This window comes from Notamacropus eugenii, chromosome 1 (assembly GCF_028372415.1).
Source record: "Notamacropus eugenii isolate mMacEug1 chromosome 1, mMacEug1.pri_v2, whole genome shotgun sequence".
NCBI lineage: Eukaryota > Metazoa > Chordata > Mammalia > Diprotodontia > Macropodidae > Notamacropus > Notamacropus eugenii.
The window spans coordinates 228375145-228393586 of record NC_092872.1 but is presented as its reverse complement, the minus strand read 5'-3'; the positions used below and the strand labels follow the sequence as shown (position 1 = coordinate 228393586).

The following is an 18442-nucleotide window of genomic DNA, read 5'->3' as shown; positions in this document are numbered from 1 at the left end:
GGCCAGCAACTGCAATGAAATCATTAAATGCAAGGAAAAAACTACTCTTTAAAGGCATCCTTTGATAAAGTCTTTTGTAAAGGAAATTACAAATATGATTGTGATTCAAGTATGAAAAATTCCTCCCTGTGATAAAAATAACCCTTCTAATGTGGGTGAAAATTAGCTTATTAATACATTTAGGGTATTTTTATATTCCTTAAAACAAGCATTATTATGACCAGTTGCCTGGATTTTGTAAATAACCAATATCCCCAGGAATATGATTGTCAATCAATCAGCATTTTGCACCCACCTCTCCATTCTCACCCCACCATCATTGTGTCATTTTTACAATTTGGATTCTCATCAAGGAGTAGGACTCATTCAGCCTCTGGCATGGTCTTTTCTTGCCGTCTCTCAAGGTTATAATTTAGTTTAATTAGATTGATGAATGTAGAGCAAAATTGGAACAATTAATTGCATGTCATCTGGCTGACACAATCTATTTGATCCCCAGATCCATCCGTTCCCAAGGCAGAACCCCCCTTTAGGCTGGAGTTAGCATGGTTTTGTGATTTCCTACAGCTCCATCCAGCAGCATGTGAACAGGTATGAAGGAGCTCCATGGTGGGAGTAATCCAAGGTTGAGGTTTGACAAGGCAAGATTCACGATAGAGCAGAGGACAAGGAACTCAAGTGCAGAGGATAGTCTACAGTTGAACTGATTCCCTAAGGGGTCAAGATAGAGAAAGGAGGAGAGTAGATGCCTGGTGATGACTTGGGAAAGGATTTGTCTGGAGGGGACCGAAGGTCCTGGTTATCATGAAAAACAGGGTCAGGGATAGAGGGTGATGATAAAGATGATAAAAGATTATAATCAGATAAAAGACTTTCCATGTTCATGAATGTTGAAGTGAAACACTTGTAGGTGATGACGAGATGGAAGATATGACTATCTCTGTGCGTGACTGAGGTAAACTAGAAGAATGCTGTTCAGTCATGTCTGACTTTTTGTGACCCCATTTGGGGTTTTCTTGACAAAGATACTGGAGTGGTTTGCCATTTCCTTCTCTGGATTTTACAGATGAAGAGACTGAAGCAAACAAATGACTTGTTCAGGGTCACACAGCTAGTAAGTGTCTAAGATTGGTTTTGAATTAGGTCCTCCTGACCCCAGGTCTGGTGTTTTATCCTCTGTACCATCTAGCTGCCCCAAAGCAAATGAATTTGCCATTGGAAATGAGTAGATTGAGGAACTAGGAAGTTATGGTATTTGAAGGCTAGTATCACTATATATGTTAATAATGGAAGAATTTGGGTGGAGTCAAGACTGTGCGCTAGGCACTGAGCTCATTGAGGAAGTAAGGAGAATGTTGTCAAGGGTCTTGATTGTTTATCAGATCCGGGTTTTGCTGGTCACAATCTTGATTGGGTAATAAGTTTGAACTGAATGCACCTTGCAAGAGGAGAAATTATGGAATGGTTTCATTCTTTGAACTCATACCTCAAGGACCTGGCATAGTGCCTGGCACAAAGAAGTGCTTAAAACCTACTTGACTGATGGATGGTGATCAGGAAAGAATTTAGAAATGGCACCAGGAGGCAAGTATTCTAAATCCCCACCATGACCAGTGAATCACAGTTTGAGCAAAAGTGAACCCCTGACTAGAAAGTGTGGCCCAGAATTCAGTGTGATCAGATGGGAGCCAGGGCTCTATGAAAGCCAACGGTGGAGGGACTGAGAAAAGAAAAAAGTTTTAAGATGCAAACAAGTTTGTTAATTATAGAGGATGCATTCTAGAGAGTAGTGGAAGGAGCAGTGAAATCTGGAGACATGAGGAAAAAGTAGGATTGAAAATGATAGGAGTAATGGAGTAGGAAGTAGCAGATAGGCACTTGGATTCATACAAGGACAGTCAGGGCTTTAGAATCACAGCGATGGGGAAAATCTGAGAGCAAGGGAGTACACTAACTATGGAGGTATTATCAGTGGAGAACAAAGGTCTCTGTTGAGGAACACAAGACCAGACTATTCAAGTACCTCTCTTGAGATCCTGCATATCTAAAACCAGAACTGAGTTAGTAGAAGTGGGTAAGTAGGGGAAGGGGGAAGAAAGGGGTAGTTTTGAACATGAAGAAAAATATTCTGTGCTTATATTTGGCACAAGTTTTTTAACTTGGCAGGTTAAAGGGGAAAATGTCAGAGGCCAATAATGTCCACATGGTAAAAGTAGGACAATATATGAAGGAATCAAGCTTTACTGGAGGCTAGAATTAACCTTAAAAACCAACTAGTGAGGATGCCAGATTGAATTGAAGTGTAGAAAAAGAACTGGGTATAATGCCCCTTTCATTTGTGCTAGCCAAGTCAATCTGTGGCTACACTGTATTTGTCTTTGGACAAGATTTCCCAGTTTTTAACTCATCCTGGCTATGTATTTTTACAACATTGTTGCTTTTGTAGAAATGACCCTGCAGAAAGAAGAGTTATAATTGTTCTGCTCCAAAGGAAAAAAAAAACATTTCTTGATGCAATATAATGACTTAAAAAGTGTACTTGTGTAGCTGGTCAGTTTCTCTAAGATATTTATTTTTCTTTCTATACCATGAGTTCACGGGATTGTAAAGTTTAGAGTGGGGAAGTTTCCTTAAAGATGATCTAGTCATAGAGTCATTTTAGGAATAAGTAAACTGAGACCCAAACAGCCCTCACCACCATGTAAAAGATGAAGAAAATGAAGTGTGGGGAAGTAGTAAGTAGCTGCTACATAAATAGTATGAAGTTAACCCAGTAACTGCTATACCACTTGATTTGTATATGTTCTTCTTTCCCAGATAGACATTTTAAGAAAATAGCATGGTGTCTCGTTAAGTTGTTATATGTTGAATATGTATATATTAACACAGACATATATATAGCATATGTATGTTTTAATCATGGGAAAAGCTAAAAAGACAGAAAATGATTAAGTAGCGAGTTTTATGACTGAGCTAAGACCATTGCTAGTCTAAAAGCAAAGAAAAGTAACCTTGGTGCTCTGATTTCATGTCATGTTACTTAAGTAAAAAGGCATTTGGCATGTTACATTTTGTGGTAAGAAAGGAGGGGAGTGAAAGGAAAAAATGGGTAATAATAAGAGCAAAGAAAATTCAGGCTAGTGCAGAAGCTAATTGGTTAAAAGAAAAAATAAGAAACTTCAAAACAGAAGGGAAATAAAACAATATTTTCATAAGACTGGAATTCTATATAGTATATTAAGAAGTTAGATTTTTAAAATCCTTAAAAATTAAAGCAGTCTAACTTCTTAAATTTTATTCAATGGAAAGATCTTATCCCATTTGACTTCTACAAGATGAAAATTAGTCTCACTGTTCTTATTAAATTATAATTAACCAATGACCCAAGAAGCAAAAAAGGGCAGTTAGTCTAACAATTTCACTTGGATGAATGAGAGAGTCATTAGAGTAAAGTTTGGATCTGTCCTTCAATTTTGTGTACTGATTACTTGCCCTCAGGTCAGATCATGGTTTACTGATCTACGAATCATTAAAAATTGTTCATTGTTGGCAAGCACAGCCTAGAAGAGAATTTTATTAATAGAAACTGGAAGAAGAATTAGATTTGTCAACAGTGGCTGAGTGTAGCCAACCCCATGACTTTGTTTCTACTGTTAGTGGATTTGCTTATGGAAATGTTATATGACTGACTGATGTGTTTCTTTTATGTAAAATGCAACTTAAATTCATATACATGTATATACACATATGTATATATAAACACATATACACATATATTAGTAAATATTGTGCTCTTTTGTTTCAACTTCCTAAAGAAACTAACTGCTCTAAATTTTAGCTATGGTTTCCCCCAGCCCCTTCTCCCTACTCTTCCCCATTTACCAAATCTTGCCAAGGAAACAGGTTTCAACGTTGCCATGAATTCTGTTGATAGATTAGTTCTTTCAGACAATGCTATACTTCCATGAGGTCACCATGCCCCTGAGTTTGTTCCTCAGCTTTACAGATTCAGAAAACATATTTTATCAGTTCAGCAGAAGGTGATCAAACTTTAGACAGTTAAATCATGTCAAGTAAAGTTGTGAGAGATCAACTATTAAACCAGAATGCCCATTTATTCATGCAGAAAAGACACACACACAGACACACACACAGACATAGACACACAGACACAGACACACACTCACAGACACACACACACACACACACACACACACACACACACACACCCAGGTTAGGATCTTGCTAAGCAGCTCTCCATGTTGACTGATTAAGCCCCACTAAGGAGACCAAATCTTAGATTAGAAGGTTACTTGGAGAACACAGAATTAGGGCAAAGGGAATTGACTCTTACTAAGGAATATTTCCATCAAGCTAAGAAGGGAACCTGATGAATTACAAGAAAGACCAAACATAACAGTTATTAAGGCCCTACTATATATGTCATACAATCCCTGCCCTTAAGGGGAAGAAATGGTCTTTGTCCTCAAGGGATTTACAGGAAGATAGGAACATTATAGCTTTAATACTCAATATCACCAAAGTGCATTAGAGAGTAACAAAAAAAGTAATATGTGCAATTTTAGAGGAATTATTTTTTGCAGGTTTCAGTAGTTTTCCTGGAAAAGGTGACATTTGACTTGAGTTTTAAAATTTTGGGTAGGATTTTCACAGTAATTTCATAGGGGAGATGGGCATTATAATGACAGGGAACAGAGTGAATAACAGAAAGGAACACTGTTCCAGGGGCACAGAGTAGTCCAGCTTGGCTGGAGTGTAGAGTACCTCGAGGGTAATATCTAAAGCTGAAAAGGTAAGGTAGTCCATTGAATTCTAAGCAGAAGAACTTGATGGGCACTAAATGTGCATTCCCATTCTCCTTTTTGTAGCCTCTATGAGAAATACAATCTTTCTGCTTGGACTGGTCATTGCACAGTCTCTCTTCTTAATTTGTTTTGCATTTATACTGGAAGATAATTTTTCAATGATTAGAGTTTGGCTATTTCCTAATGACATGTAGGGAAACCTCCATAAATTTACTAGGAAACATTCTCTAAATCACTGCAGGAAGGGTACATATAGTGAATAATGAATGATGTGTGGATTCCTATTGGCTTTTCTCACAACAAAGGTATTACTTCTTTAATTCGTGCCTTGTTCATGGGTTTCATCTTACTTTAAGACCTTTTAAGATCTTTTGCCCAGTGACTAGTGTCCCAAGAAAAATTTTAGTACCCCATTCAAAATCCTACAACTGATAGAAACTTTAAAAAAAAATCAGAAAAGTGATATAAGATGAATACCATTCACTTCAAACTTAGAACCATTAAGACATTTTCAGGGTTGATCATTTATACTTTTTACTTTCTGATGGACTCAGCCCTTTTTAAGATGATCAGAAGTCCACTGATTTTCAGGACTAGGTAGTAAGAAACCTTTTACTCTTGGAAGGATCTCTCATAGCAGATGATCATAGGTTTAGAGCTGGAAGAATCCTTGAAGGTATCAAGTCCAAGACCTTCATTTCTTTAGAGGGCCCTAAAAGTCAATAGATTATTCCAGGACAACACAATTAGTGTCTAAAGTGAGATTTGAACCTACGTGTTCCTAATAACAAGTCTTGCGCTATATACATTAAAAACCAGTCTAATTTTCAGAGACTAAAGGAATAGTTAGGTGGTGTAATGGATAGAGAACTGACTTGGAGTTGTGAGGATCTGAGTTCAAACGTGACCTCAGACAGCTTGACACACCCTGTAAATTATTATATCCTGGTCCAGTCCAGGATGTCTATGAGAACTGCCTTTAGTCTAGCATGTTAAACCCTGCTTCTTAGGAGAGGGGGCTTCCATACGCATACATTATTTTCCTCACTCTGAAATTAAGCTCCTTGAGGATAAAAAAATCAAAACAAAAAACAAAACCCTCACTCTGTCCTGACTCTCCTGTCTCTAAGCCTGCTCTGTTTGGCTCCAGCCACCCACAGGTTAGAGGCTGAATTCGGTCCAGTTGTTAGGAACTTGAGCTAGACCCCCAAGAACTGGCACGATTTAGATCAAGTCTTCTGAGGAAACAACTCGTCAAATCCTGCCTGGTAAAATTACAGGACCTACAAGGGAGGTAGATAGACTATGTAGAAAAGAGCCCAAAGGGCAACTGATTAGATAGATAGAAATATGTTTCAGTTTATATATGTATACATCCATACATATACATCCATATATGTGTGTGTGCATATACCACCATGAGGACATAAACTTAGCAAACAAATGTCCAACTTTTCCCTTCTCACCACCTGTCTTTATCGCTCTCGGTGAAGTTGGGGATGGTGAATGGGCTGCCGAGTGTTGGGACGTGAAGTGCAAGCCTTCTCTCTCTCTCTCTCTCTCTCTCTCTCTCTCTCTCTCTCTCTCTTTTCTCCCACTCCCGCTTTGCCTCGCCCTTCCCCTGTCTGTAATTCCTTGCTCTTTCTCCTTCCTCTCCTTTTTTTCTTTCTCACTCCTTTTCTCCCCCCTCTCCTTCTGTTTCACCTACTTTCTCCCTCCTCCCTTCTCTCTCCCTCTTTTCGGTCACTTTCATCTCTCTCCCTTTCCTGCCCCGCTCTCTCTTTTTCCTCTCTCTCCCCTTCCTCCTTCCTTCTCTCTCCTTCATCTGTCTTTTTCTTCCTTTCTCCCTCCTCCCTCCCCACTTTCTCGGGCCCCCGCTCCTCCCCTGCCCTCCCCTCACTGGGCGGTTGACAGCAGGGGGCGGGAGAGGAGTGTGGGCGCGGCGGGGCTCCGGGCCTTGTTCTGGAGCCGGGCTCCCCGGGCGCCGGCGTAGGCGTGGGGGAGGGGGCAGCGCGCGCAGGACGCCGGGCCCGGGCGGTGGCGGCGCGGGCGGGCGCGCGGCGGCCTCATTTCCTCGCGCACACAGGAAGTGGCCGTTATTCCGGGAGGCGAGGGGGCCGAGGCTGAGGGTGGCGCGAGGAGCTAGGGTGGGGGGGAGGAGGCGGAGGGAGTGGCGCCTCCGGCCCCGCGGCGGGGGCTCTGCAGCAGGGCTCCCCGCGCCCGCCCGCAGGCTCCGCCGCTCTGCCTCGGGGCATGTCCTCGGCCTCCTCCCGCTAGGCTGGCTGTGGTGAGTACCGCGCTCTGCTTCGGCGGGCTGACAGCCCGGCTCCCGGCTCCGGCCCCGGCTCCCGGCTCCGGCTCCCGGCTCCCGGCTCCGGCTCCGGCTCCCGGCTCCGGCTCCCGGCTCCGGCTCCCGGCTCCGGCTCCCGGCTGTCTCCCGGCCCCGGCTCCGGCTCTGCGCGCACGGACTGACTGCGGGCTGGTGCCGGGAGCTCGGCTGCCCCGAACCATTGAAGCCCAGGCTAGGGGCGTGCGTGCCGGGCACCGCTTCTGCCCTCGCCTCGAGACTATTTTATTTTACTTTTGCAGTAGAAAAACATTCCTTGTCTATTTCTCTCTCTCCCCCGTTAGAAGCCCCAGTGCCCACCCTCCTCCGGATGATTTCTGTTGCGGAGTCATTTCGAAAGAGCCTGGGCTCCTGGGTGCAGGGCTGGGCTGGGAGTCTGGAGAGCAGCGGGGCTGCCAGCGGAGGAGTGGTTTTTGGAGTGTTACTGTTTCTTTCCTATCGCTAGGCTTTCCTCCCCACACTCTCCCCTTGCTACACTTTGCAAGCTATTTGGTGATAAACTGTTACTACCATGAACAACATTTTGCTATTCGTTGAATACAATGTTGCATTCTCTTCTAAACAACTCAGAAACTACCTGAACAGTTAGTTAAAAATAGCTTATTTTAGAGTTTGGAGAGTTGCTCCCCACTTTTTTTTTTATTTCAAGAGTTGAAGACACTGGTTGAAGTTAGCAGGGGGAGAGGAGAGAAGACTTTTGTGTGTGTAGATCCAGAACTAAGTCCTGCTCCAAAGCCTTAGCCCTTCTTATCGTGGAGGAGACCTTGGTTCTCCAAAGCGAGGAGCCTCCTTCTGATTGGTGTAGAGGAGACCCTGGTTTCTTGGGAGACGGACTGGCTAATTGGTCCTCCTACAGCTGGTATGCTGCCCAGAGTGTAGCTCCTGGTTGATGGAATGTTTGTCTTTGGAGGATCATGCTAGCGATGTCGCTTAGCAGTTCATCACCAGGTTTGCTGCAGGATGGCCTCAGCGAATATTGAAGACCTTTCAGTAAGTCTTTTGAGAGATTGAAGTGATGGAGGCAGGTAAGTGGCATGGTAGATTGAGCTCTTATCTGGGCCATTCACTTCACACCTCTCTGCCAGAGTTTTCTTTTTCTTTAAAATGGGGATAATCCATTCAAGTTGCCAAATCTTGTATATTCTTATTACAAGTCGTCTCTGGTTTTTTTCACTTCCTCACTAGGTTGTTACTGTGGTAAACAAATAGCTTTAAAAACCTTAAATTGCTGGTGCAAATGTTATTTTGTTGTTGTGGTTGTTAGAACTGCCTGTCTAGAAAATCACAGGTCCTTCTTGTGAAGGAAGCTGTTTAAATTTAGGTGATGATAGAGTATCTTGATTAAGCATCTGTTAGTATTTTAAAGTTTGATTTCATATTGATTATTACAGACCGAATTTAAAAGAATTGTGCAATGTACATTTTAACTTTCTGAGAACTTACGGTGGCTTTGTCTTACTTCTTGTGTACCAAGATGAATTCCATTTTCAGTCATGTTTTCCTTGTAGCGCATCATTAAAGATAATAGCTCAGAATGTGAAGAGGAAAGTTAATTTTTCTACACGAAGTAAAATGTGAGGGTGTATATGATAGTCTGTTAATCTCAGTCATTTATTTTGTGCTTTGTTTTTAGTTCTTAATTAAAATAGTGGATTGTGACTTGAAGGTCCTTCTGAGGGTTGCTTTCCATTATTTATTTGTGGCTTAGAGAATGTTAATAATGATGAATAAGAATGGTCTCATTTCCTAATCCAGTCCTAGCTCAAAGTTGTGTAAAACTGGGATCTCCAAACTTTGGATTGCATACTTCTGTTAGTTAAAAAAGAATTGAGTTTGCAACCCCAGCGTATGTGCATGTGTGTATAATATTTTTGTGCTTGAGTCATTTTCCAGTCTCGTCGGACTCTTTGTGAACCCATTTGGGATTTTCTTGGTAGAGATACTGGAGTGGTTTGTCATTTCCTTCTCCAGTTCATCGTACAGATGAGGAACTGGAGGCAAATAGGTTTAAGTGATTTGAACTCAGGAAGATGAGTCTTCTGATGTCAGGCCCAACACTCTATCCACTGTGCCCCCTAGCTGTCCCATACATTCACACAGACATATACACACATATACGTACATATATATGTACAGTACACACATACATGTGCGCATGTGTACACACAGACACATCTCACATACCTGTACTGCCATAACATACAGCTATTACTACACTGTTGCAATAATCAAATATGAGGTGATGAGGGCTTGAACTGATGTGATGGCTGTATGTAGGGAGGAAGAGATGTGCCAGTAGAATGACAAGATTTGACAACTGAGTGGATAGTTGGGGTTAGAGAGAGTGAGGAGTTGAAGAGAATTCTTATATTGCAAACCTGAATGAAAAAAAGGATGTTGGTGTCCTTGATAGAAATAGGAAAGTTTGGAAGAAGATTCGAGTTGTGGGGAAAGAGAACTACTGAAGCCTGAGATGTAGATCACAACCTGTCTGTCCATGCCTGTTTGTCCTATGAGACTCTGGCTTTCACACCTAAATCGTAAAGGGGGAAGGACAGGGCTCCTACCAGCCAGTGCCTAGAACTCAGAGCCTGTCCTTGAAGCAGAGAATCCATCACAGCTGCTGTATAGTGATCTGGAGAAAAGAGAGTGGGTGATGGTTTTCCAGTGGTACTTGTGGAACTGGTGTTGTAGGTGCCTGGATAGTGATTAGGTTATAGCTGTCCTGAGGGGCAGAATTTCTGCTTAAAAGAGGGACAAGAAGTTGGGGGGAGCTTATACAGTGAAGGGCAGGAGCAAAATTTTAAGTGTTCAGAGATAAGGGCAAGTGTACTTGGGATTGAGTTAAGACCCTATATTGGCTATGATAGGGAGGATGGAATGTATAACTTATCTTGGTACACTTTGTTCAGGCCTCAATTCCCTTGAGGCATGGTCCTCACTATGGAGACAACTGGTCTGAAAATAGGGAAGGGGAAAGGGAGCAAGCATTTATTAAATGTCTACTATGTTCCAGGCACTGTCTTTTAAGCACTTTACAAATATAATTTCATTTGATCTTCACAGCAACTCTGGGAGGTACATGCTATATTATCCCTATTTTACAATTGAGAAAACTGAGGCAGACAACCATATTACAGTTGAGGAAACTAAGGCAGACAGAAGTTAAGTGACTTACCTAGGGTCTCATTGCTAGTATATGTCTGAGGTCAGATTTGAACTTAGCTCTTCCTGACTCCAGGCTCAGCCACTACCCACTAAATTGGGATATGTAGTCTTTCTTTCTTCTTCCCTCCTTTCTTCTTTCCTTCCTTCTTTCTCTTCTTGTTTCCTTCTTTTCTTTTCTTTTTTGTTTTGGGTAGAGGGAGGGTTGATAATGGAGGCAATATTAGTGACTAAACTGAACCAAGAAAAAGAGGGGAAAGGTTTAATGCATGGTAGTGATTGTTAGAAACTGTAATATTAGGAAATGGGTGGAGTAATCTAACTGGTATTCATCAAGATTAGGTAGGTTAAACTTTCCAAATTATTTCAACCATTTGGAGTTCAGTATACAAGCAGTTGCTCAATATTTTGTTGAAAATGAATTGGGAATGACAGTCTTGGTATAATTACAGGGGTTAGAAACCTACAGCCTAGAGGCCACATGTGATTTTCCTCGTACTTGGGTTCAGCTTTTTGACTAAGTCCAAGTTTTACCGAACAAATCCTTTTATTAAGAGAAATTGTTCCCTTATATAAGTATGTGAATTCAGTCAAAGGGCCACACTTGAGGACCTAGAGGGCCACATAGCGCCTTGAGTCCAGAAGTTCCCCACCCCTGGTCTAGTACCTTGTTAAACCCACATTATAAAAGCATCACTATGGTTGGCTGGCAGATATCTTGAGACAATGATGTTGTGAGAGATTGCAGAAGAGCCCTGCAGGCTCTTCATTCCCTTCTCAAAAATAACAAACATAGAAGGGACAAAACAACCAAAAATAAACATAAGAATATTACAAATGTGTTGTTTTTAAGTCATTTCAGTCATATTTGAGTCTTCATAACCCCACTTGGGTTTTCTTGGCTGGAGTGGTTTGCCATTTCCTTCTCCAGTTCATTTTACAGATGAGGAAACTGAGGCAAACAGCGTTAAGTTAAGGATCACATAGCTAGTAAGTGTCTGAGGTTGGATTTGAACTTAGATCTTCTTGACTGCAGGTCTGGCTGCTCTGCCCACTCTGCCCATTGGGCCACCTAACTGCCTATTAAAACCTATTTAAAAAAGAAAATAAGGAAAAGAAGAGATCAGATATAATAAAAAAAAATACTATGGAATATATGAAACATAGGCCAAAGCACATGCAAAGAAAAATGGTGTAAGGTGTCTTGAAAAGTCCTGAAATAGATAAATGACACATTAAAAAAAAAAGGATAATTAACACTGACAGAAATATCCCAAGAGGAAATAAAGGATGAATTTAAAATTATCAGGAAAAATTAAATATCCAGAATTGAAAGATATTAAGAAATATTAGGAAAAAATAATAGGGAAATGACATATATGGAGATTATAATATTAGACCTGAAAATTTTAAAAGCGATAGCAGGGTTATTGAGCAAGTGAAAAAACAAGATTAGAAAATAACTTACGTAGGGAGTTTAAAACCACCTGCAAACAAAAGACAGATCTGGAGGAGAGACCAAAATAAAGCATATACAATACTGGTCTTATTTCAGAATATTGAGAAGCATCTGGGCACTCTACATTAGGATATATTATTCAAGAACACTTACTTAACTGAAACTTTTTTGTTTAAGCAAACAGTTTACAAATAGAAAAAAAAAAAAGAAAAAACCAAACCCCACAAACTTCCTAAGATTTTTATTTTGGACTGGCAAAATATATAAATTCTTTTTTTAAATTGTTGTAAGAGACCTGTAAGAGCTTTCACAGCTATTATTTTCCACATTTTACAGATTAGGAAACTCAGTATCAGAGAAGTGAAGTGACTTGCCCATGGTCACCAGTGTTAAGATTCTAGATTTGAATGTGGGTTTTCCTCATTCCAAGTTCAGCTCTCTTTCCATTATACCAGGCCTGCACAATTTGCAGACTGTGGGTGCTTACTGCTTGCAGCCAGCCAAAGTATTGGCCTGTGAAAAATGCAGCGGAAAATAGCCTTTGTATTAAAGAAATCCTTTGGCTTGCTGCCAGGGGCCAGAGGACTGCAAGCTGCCCTCAGGCTGCAAGATGTGCAAGCCTGCATTATACCATACTTGTATTATAACCATACAAGCATTGTAAATGCAAGGTATTCACCTTCAGTTTGACCTAAGCACCTGTTAGGTAAGATTAGTTTAGATAAGATACAGCTGCTGACCTCATTGCTCCTATGATATGGTAGAGTGTTGACACTTCCATAGATGCGAGCATTTTTTACTTCGATTCAGGTTGTAATCTGGTCATGCCTTTTTGTACAGATTATTACATATATCCTCCATTTGCGATTTATAATATTTCTAGAATATCATTGTAACATTCAGAGTATTGTGTTACCTTTCACTCTAGCTAAAAGACCAAGCTATATCATTTTTTATATATCATATGTGTCCATTGTCTTTTTTGAAGCTTTTCATTCACTAAATCATTATTAGAAATCTATTGTAGTGTAGTTACAGCCTCTGTTTTTCCCATTCCCTTTGAATTATCTAAAATTTTCATTCTAAGATTTTGGCATTCTATGATTCTCAGTTATATAGCATCACTGGAACAATATTGCTTTTTAAGATATGTACTTTTGTGGCAAGGGGTAGGTTGAGATCTTAGAAAATGCTACATAATTTCCTAAGCGCAGTCTGCGTTGTTGTCTTCCTATTCAATTGAGAATCCAGCTCATCATCTATCTGCAGTGATTGTCCAGGCTATGTTTACTGATTGGATTAACTCAATGAATTACCCATCCAACTGTATATTATAATTTAGACAATAACTCATTTTCTCCTATGTGGTGTTTCCTATGTGTCTTCCTAGTCTAATCTCTTTTTGAGTGGCCATTGACTTAACTGAGACCTAATTGACCTAATATATACTTCAAATCACTAATAATAAGAGAAGTAAAAATCACAGCTGAATTTTCACTTTGTAATCAGCTAATTGTCAAAGGTGACAAATAATGAGAATAGTCAGCATTGGAAAGACTGATAGACATTAAAGACACAGGGACCCACTGGTGGAACTGTGAATTGGTCCAACTGTTCCAGAAAGCAATTCAGATTAAGGATAAGAAAATGACTAAAGTGACTTCTGAGATTCTTATGACTACGTATATGTTCAGAGGACGTAAAACAGAAAAAAAAACCAAACGGCCCCATAATATACCCACTATCCATAGCCGCCCTTTTTGTTCTGGTCACAGGGAACTAGGGAAAAGGTAAAACTGATTCGTTGGGAATGGCTAACCAAATTATAGTACAGGGATATAATAGACTATTGCTGTACAGTAAGAATGAGAGAGATGCAAGATGAAAAATAAGAACTAAGAAAACATATGCAATGACAACACTGTAAAATACTGTGCAAAATAAGGAAACTATTTGCAGTGGAAATGAAAAGAACCAAAAACAATGTGCAGGATACATAATGACTTCAACAATGTGCATGAAACAAACCGAGAACCAAAAAACAAAAGCCCTGTATTTATAATGACCAAAACTGGCCCTGAAGAAGAGTTTTTAAAAGAATACACATCCTTCTTGTAGAATTGGGGGACTATTTGTATGGAACATAGTATAATACTGTGAGATTTGATGAGTTTTGCTGAGCTATTTTTTTTCTTTTACACTTTTTATGCTTTTTGAGTGGGAAATATATAAGGGATATATTTATAAATGAAGGCAATAGAAAAACCAATTGTAAAAAAATAAAAAAATGTTTTAAAAACTTTTTTTAAAAGAGAGAAGCAAAAGTCTTATACTATTCAAGGACAGTGGTTCCAAGTTTCCTTGAACCTTGTTCAACAACAACAAAGTGTTGTGAACTCTGAGTAATTTAATATAGTACTCATGATATTTTTTTAAAGATTCATCAAGTGCTTAGAATAACTACAATGATCGCTTTTGTTAAATAGTGCTCCACATTAAAATTTGTATTCCATAATTATAGTTACTAAATATAAAACAACCAGTTGATGAAAATGAATAGGTATATAAAATGTTTTACTTTTCTATTGACTAGTTACAAGTGTTGCATTAAATGTTAAATATATGTAAAATTCAATTACATTTATTGCTTCATTTTAAATAATGTTTATATATAAACTAACCTTTGTAAGGGAAAGAATTTCTTCTGATATAACCGTCTTCCATTCTACCACTGATAATCACTTATACTCTCGCAGTCACTCTACTGATCTGTATTGTAAAAAGTTTATTTGAAAATGTGCTAGATGGAAGAATAGTAACATATACAGAGCATAAGTTTAAATTTGGAAAAAGCCTTAATTTTGCAATGAGAAGCATCATGTTTGTTTGTTTGTTTTTCTTGCAGAGCATTTGTGATGGTCCACGATGGTTTCAAGATGGCTTGTAATGTACATACCCAGAAATTCTGATTTTCAAACAGCCTGATATTTGCTCTGAAAGAATGCATATATTCTTAACATCTTGATCACTTGATTACACAGATGATGAGGTATGATTACAGGGTAACAGAGAAGAATGAGGGAGCTACTCCAGTATAGAGTACATAATGTAAATGAGAGTATGTGAATATGTCTGACAATCCATTGGGAATCAGTTTACACTCAAATGTTGAACCCTTGTGGCAGTTTGGAAACAATTTGATGACAGACTGAGAAACTGCAAGAACATGTGTTTAGTCAGAAGTGGTCAGAAGTTGATACAGTTGCTCATAGACACTAAAATTGTACATATGAACAGGATCGTTTTGAATTGCTGCAGAAAGAAAAACCTTACATTACTTTAAAACCCACACTTGCTTGTTGTCCTAGAGGAAAAGTATATTTATCTATCTTAATTGATTCTCATGCCAAGCTTTCTACAAGTTCATTCCCTTCCACTTGTGTGTGTGTGTGTGTGTGTGTGTGTGTGTGGGGAGATGGGAGGGCGGGAAGGGGTTAGTGAAGTAATGCTAATTCTAATTCTGTAGCATTTCATTTTTATTCTCTGAAATATTTTGTGAATGACCTTATACTCTAGACCTATATTGCCCTATATATGAATGACCCTATACATATGCCATATATATAGACCTATATATGAAAATTCAATTAAAAAAAAGATTTTTTAAGTATTTGATAAAACTAGACCTGAATAAATTATTCACTTCTTAAATACATCAGATAAAAAAAGTAGAAGAAATACATTGATCTCAAAGGCAGAATAGGTAGAGACAATTTAGAGATTATAGTTCTCCTAGAAGAATGTGACAAGGAAAAAATGTGATCACCGTAATGCAAAAAATAATACAAGAAAACCGCTGAGAACTTATAAAAACAAAGTGTAAATCAAAAGAATTCGCAGAGAGCATTTAGAAACAAATCCTATGCTGCTGATTGTAAGCTTCATAGTGGTTAAATTTAACTGTTCCAATTAACAACAAATTCTATCAGCAACCAGGAGAAAGACCTTCAAATATAAAGGAAAAGAAAATTCAAATGACACTACGATTTTGCAACCACAAGAAACCACAGAAGGGAATGGAATAATGTGTTCTAATGTGTAAAGGAACTTAAGATGCAGCCCAACCTACTAACTTGAGCCTAACCACTAATGAAAAATGATGGAAAGTCAATAAAAAATATTTTTTAAAGCATTTGATAAAACTAGACCTGAACAACAACAAAAAAATAAACTAGAGATGAGTAATGAAGAGAATGAAGGAAATAAGTTTTTGTTTTTGAAAAAGGCTCAGAAAATGAAATATAAATACTAAACAAACTAGTTGAAGGGGAGAAGAGGGGAATTGTGCCAGACTAATTAATTGAGACAAAAAAGAGAGAAAGAATTAATTTGATAAAGGCAAGAAAGAAAAAGGAACTAAGAAGCAAAAGTTCAAAACCAGAGAAAGTTAGTTTTGTAGTCTTGTATTGAGGTACAAGAAGACACTTGCCATAACACAGTAGTGACAGAAAATTTCAGTACCACTCTCAGATATATCTTTTAGATAAAAGAGAAAATATAAAACTGAACAAATCCTAGAGAATAAGAGCTAAAAGACTTTTGATAGCTTTTAAGTGAGAATACTAAAGAATGCACACATTTCTTAGCATAATATTGAATGTTTACAAAAAATTTATCATTTATTAGAGCACAGAGAAATTGCAAACAAAATGTGTATGAAAGAGGAGATATTAAATAAAAAAGAAATAGATAAATTGGAAATTAAAAACCCTATAGGAAAACTAAACTAAAAGCTGGGTTCTTTGAAAGACTTCTCAAGTGGTTAAACCTTTAAACAATATGATTAAAGAGATTATGACAAGCATCCAAATGAATGAAATAGCAAAGGAGCAAGGTGAAGTCACAACAGAACCAAAAGAAATAAAAAGAATAACCAGATGCTAATATGCACAGTTATATGCTAACAATGCTGAGAACACAAAAGAGATGGAGGAATACCTTCAAAAATATGAAATACAGAATAACAGAAGGCCAAATAGAGATCTTAATTCATTCTCAGAAAAGAAAATAGAACTACCAAAAAAAAAAAAATCTGGTCTTGATAAATTTATATTTTATCAAACCTTTAAAAACTTTATCACCCATGCTACACAAATTATCCTCAAAAGTTGAGAAAGCCATGTACCATAATGATTTTATGAGACAAATATAATTCTAAATAAGACCACATAAAAAAACTACAGCAGTTTGTGCAAGAAATAAATCATTTTGACTAAATTAGGTTAATACCAGGGATGTAAGGGTGGTTCAACATTAGGAGAATAATAAATACAATCATATTAAAAACAAAATGTCTCATACCACATCATTATCTCAATAGATGCCTTTGACAAAGTGCAGTACTTATTTATGCTAAAAACCTTACAAAATATATTTTAGCATCTTAAAAATATTTATCTAAAACCAAAAACAAGCATCACATACAATAGGTATAAACTAGAACATTTCTCAGTAAGTGCAGGAGTGAAACAAGGATGCCCATTCTCTCTACTATTTGATATAGTTCTGGAAAGTCTAATAATGGCACTAGGACAAGAGAAAGAAATCACAGGCATAAATATAGGTAAAGAGATAATACCATCCCTATTTCTTACTGATAAGATGGTTTATTTTAAAAATCGTAGGGAGTCTTTCTAATACTAAGATGGTTTACTTCAAAAAATGCTAGGAAATCAGCATAATATTGTTGATACTATAGCTTCAGCAAAGCTGGTAACAACTCCCCCCCCGCCCCAAACCCTCACAAATCAGTAACACACAGTGCATAGCACATAACAGAGTGCCTGGTGCATAGTATATATTTAATAAATGTTGATTGATTGATAGAAAACTAAATCTGAGACAATATTAGAAAAGGACATCTCATTTTTCTCACCCTTCCACCCCCATGGGGGAAAACTATCAAATGCATAAAATACCTGGGGTTCAGTCTACCAGAACATACAAAATAGATTCAGTTAAATACCCCTTAAAAAATTAAGAATAACTTAAATAGAGGAATATTCAGTGCTCATACCAATATGATGAAAATTATGATATTACCAAAGTTAATCTGTGATTTTTAATGCTATTCCAACCAAATAATCAAAAGCATATGTTATACGACTTGATAAAATAAGAACAGATTTCATTTGGAGAAATAAAAGATCTAGAATATCAAGGGAAACAATAAAAACAGGTAGGGACGTAGGGACAAAGGGGAATAGCACTTTCAGATCTCAGACTCATTATAAGAGCGTAGTCATCAAAATTATGTAGTATTGGTTTAAAAAAAAATAGAGAAATAGACTGATGGAACAACACTAGACAAAGAGAATCAGCAAAATACTGGGGAAACTGGAAAGTTGTTTGGCAGAAATTAAGGCTAGGCTAATACCTTGTACCATATTCCACGATATGTTGTGAATGGTATGTGGCTTGTTTAAAAAATCATGTTTAAAATAATTAGAAGAGAAGCATATCATATACCTTTCAGAACTATGAGTAGGAGATATATTCTTGTTAGCTTTGTTGTTGATGTGATCGATAATGCCAATAGTTTTCCTAATATTGAACCAGCCCTGTAATCCTGGTATGAATCCTACC

The 18442-nt window shown here is 38.2% G+C and overlaps 1 protein-coding gene across 3 annotated transcripts in view; it reads left to right on the top strand.

Moving 5' to 3' along the window:
• Positions 1-6924: 6924 nt before the first annotated feature.
• The window catches only part of CSGALNACT2 (chondroitin sulfate N-acetylgalactosaminyltransferase 2), a 47348-nt gene continuing 35830 nt past the window's right edge, over positions 6925-18442 (top strand). Inside the window, exons 1-2 of one of the 3 annotated variants that reach the window (XM_072628010.1) lie at positions 6925-7113; positions 14703-14846. The gene's annotated coding sequence lies outside the window, so the exon portion shown is untranslated. Of the gene's footprint in view, positions 7114-8179; positions 8199-14702; positions 14847-18442 lie in introns of those variants that run through there. The other 2 variants (XM_072628011.1, XM_072628012.1) reach the window with 2 other exon arrangements.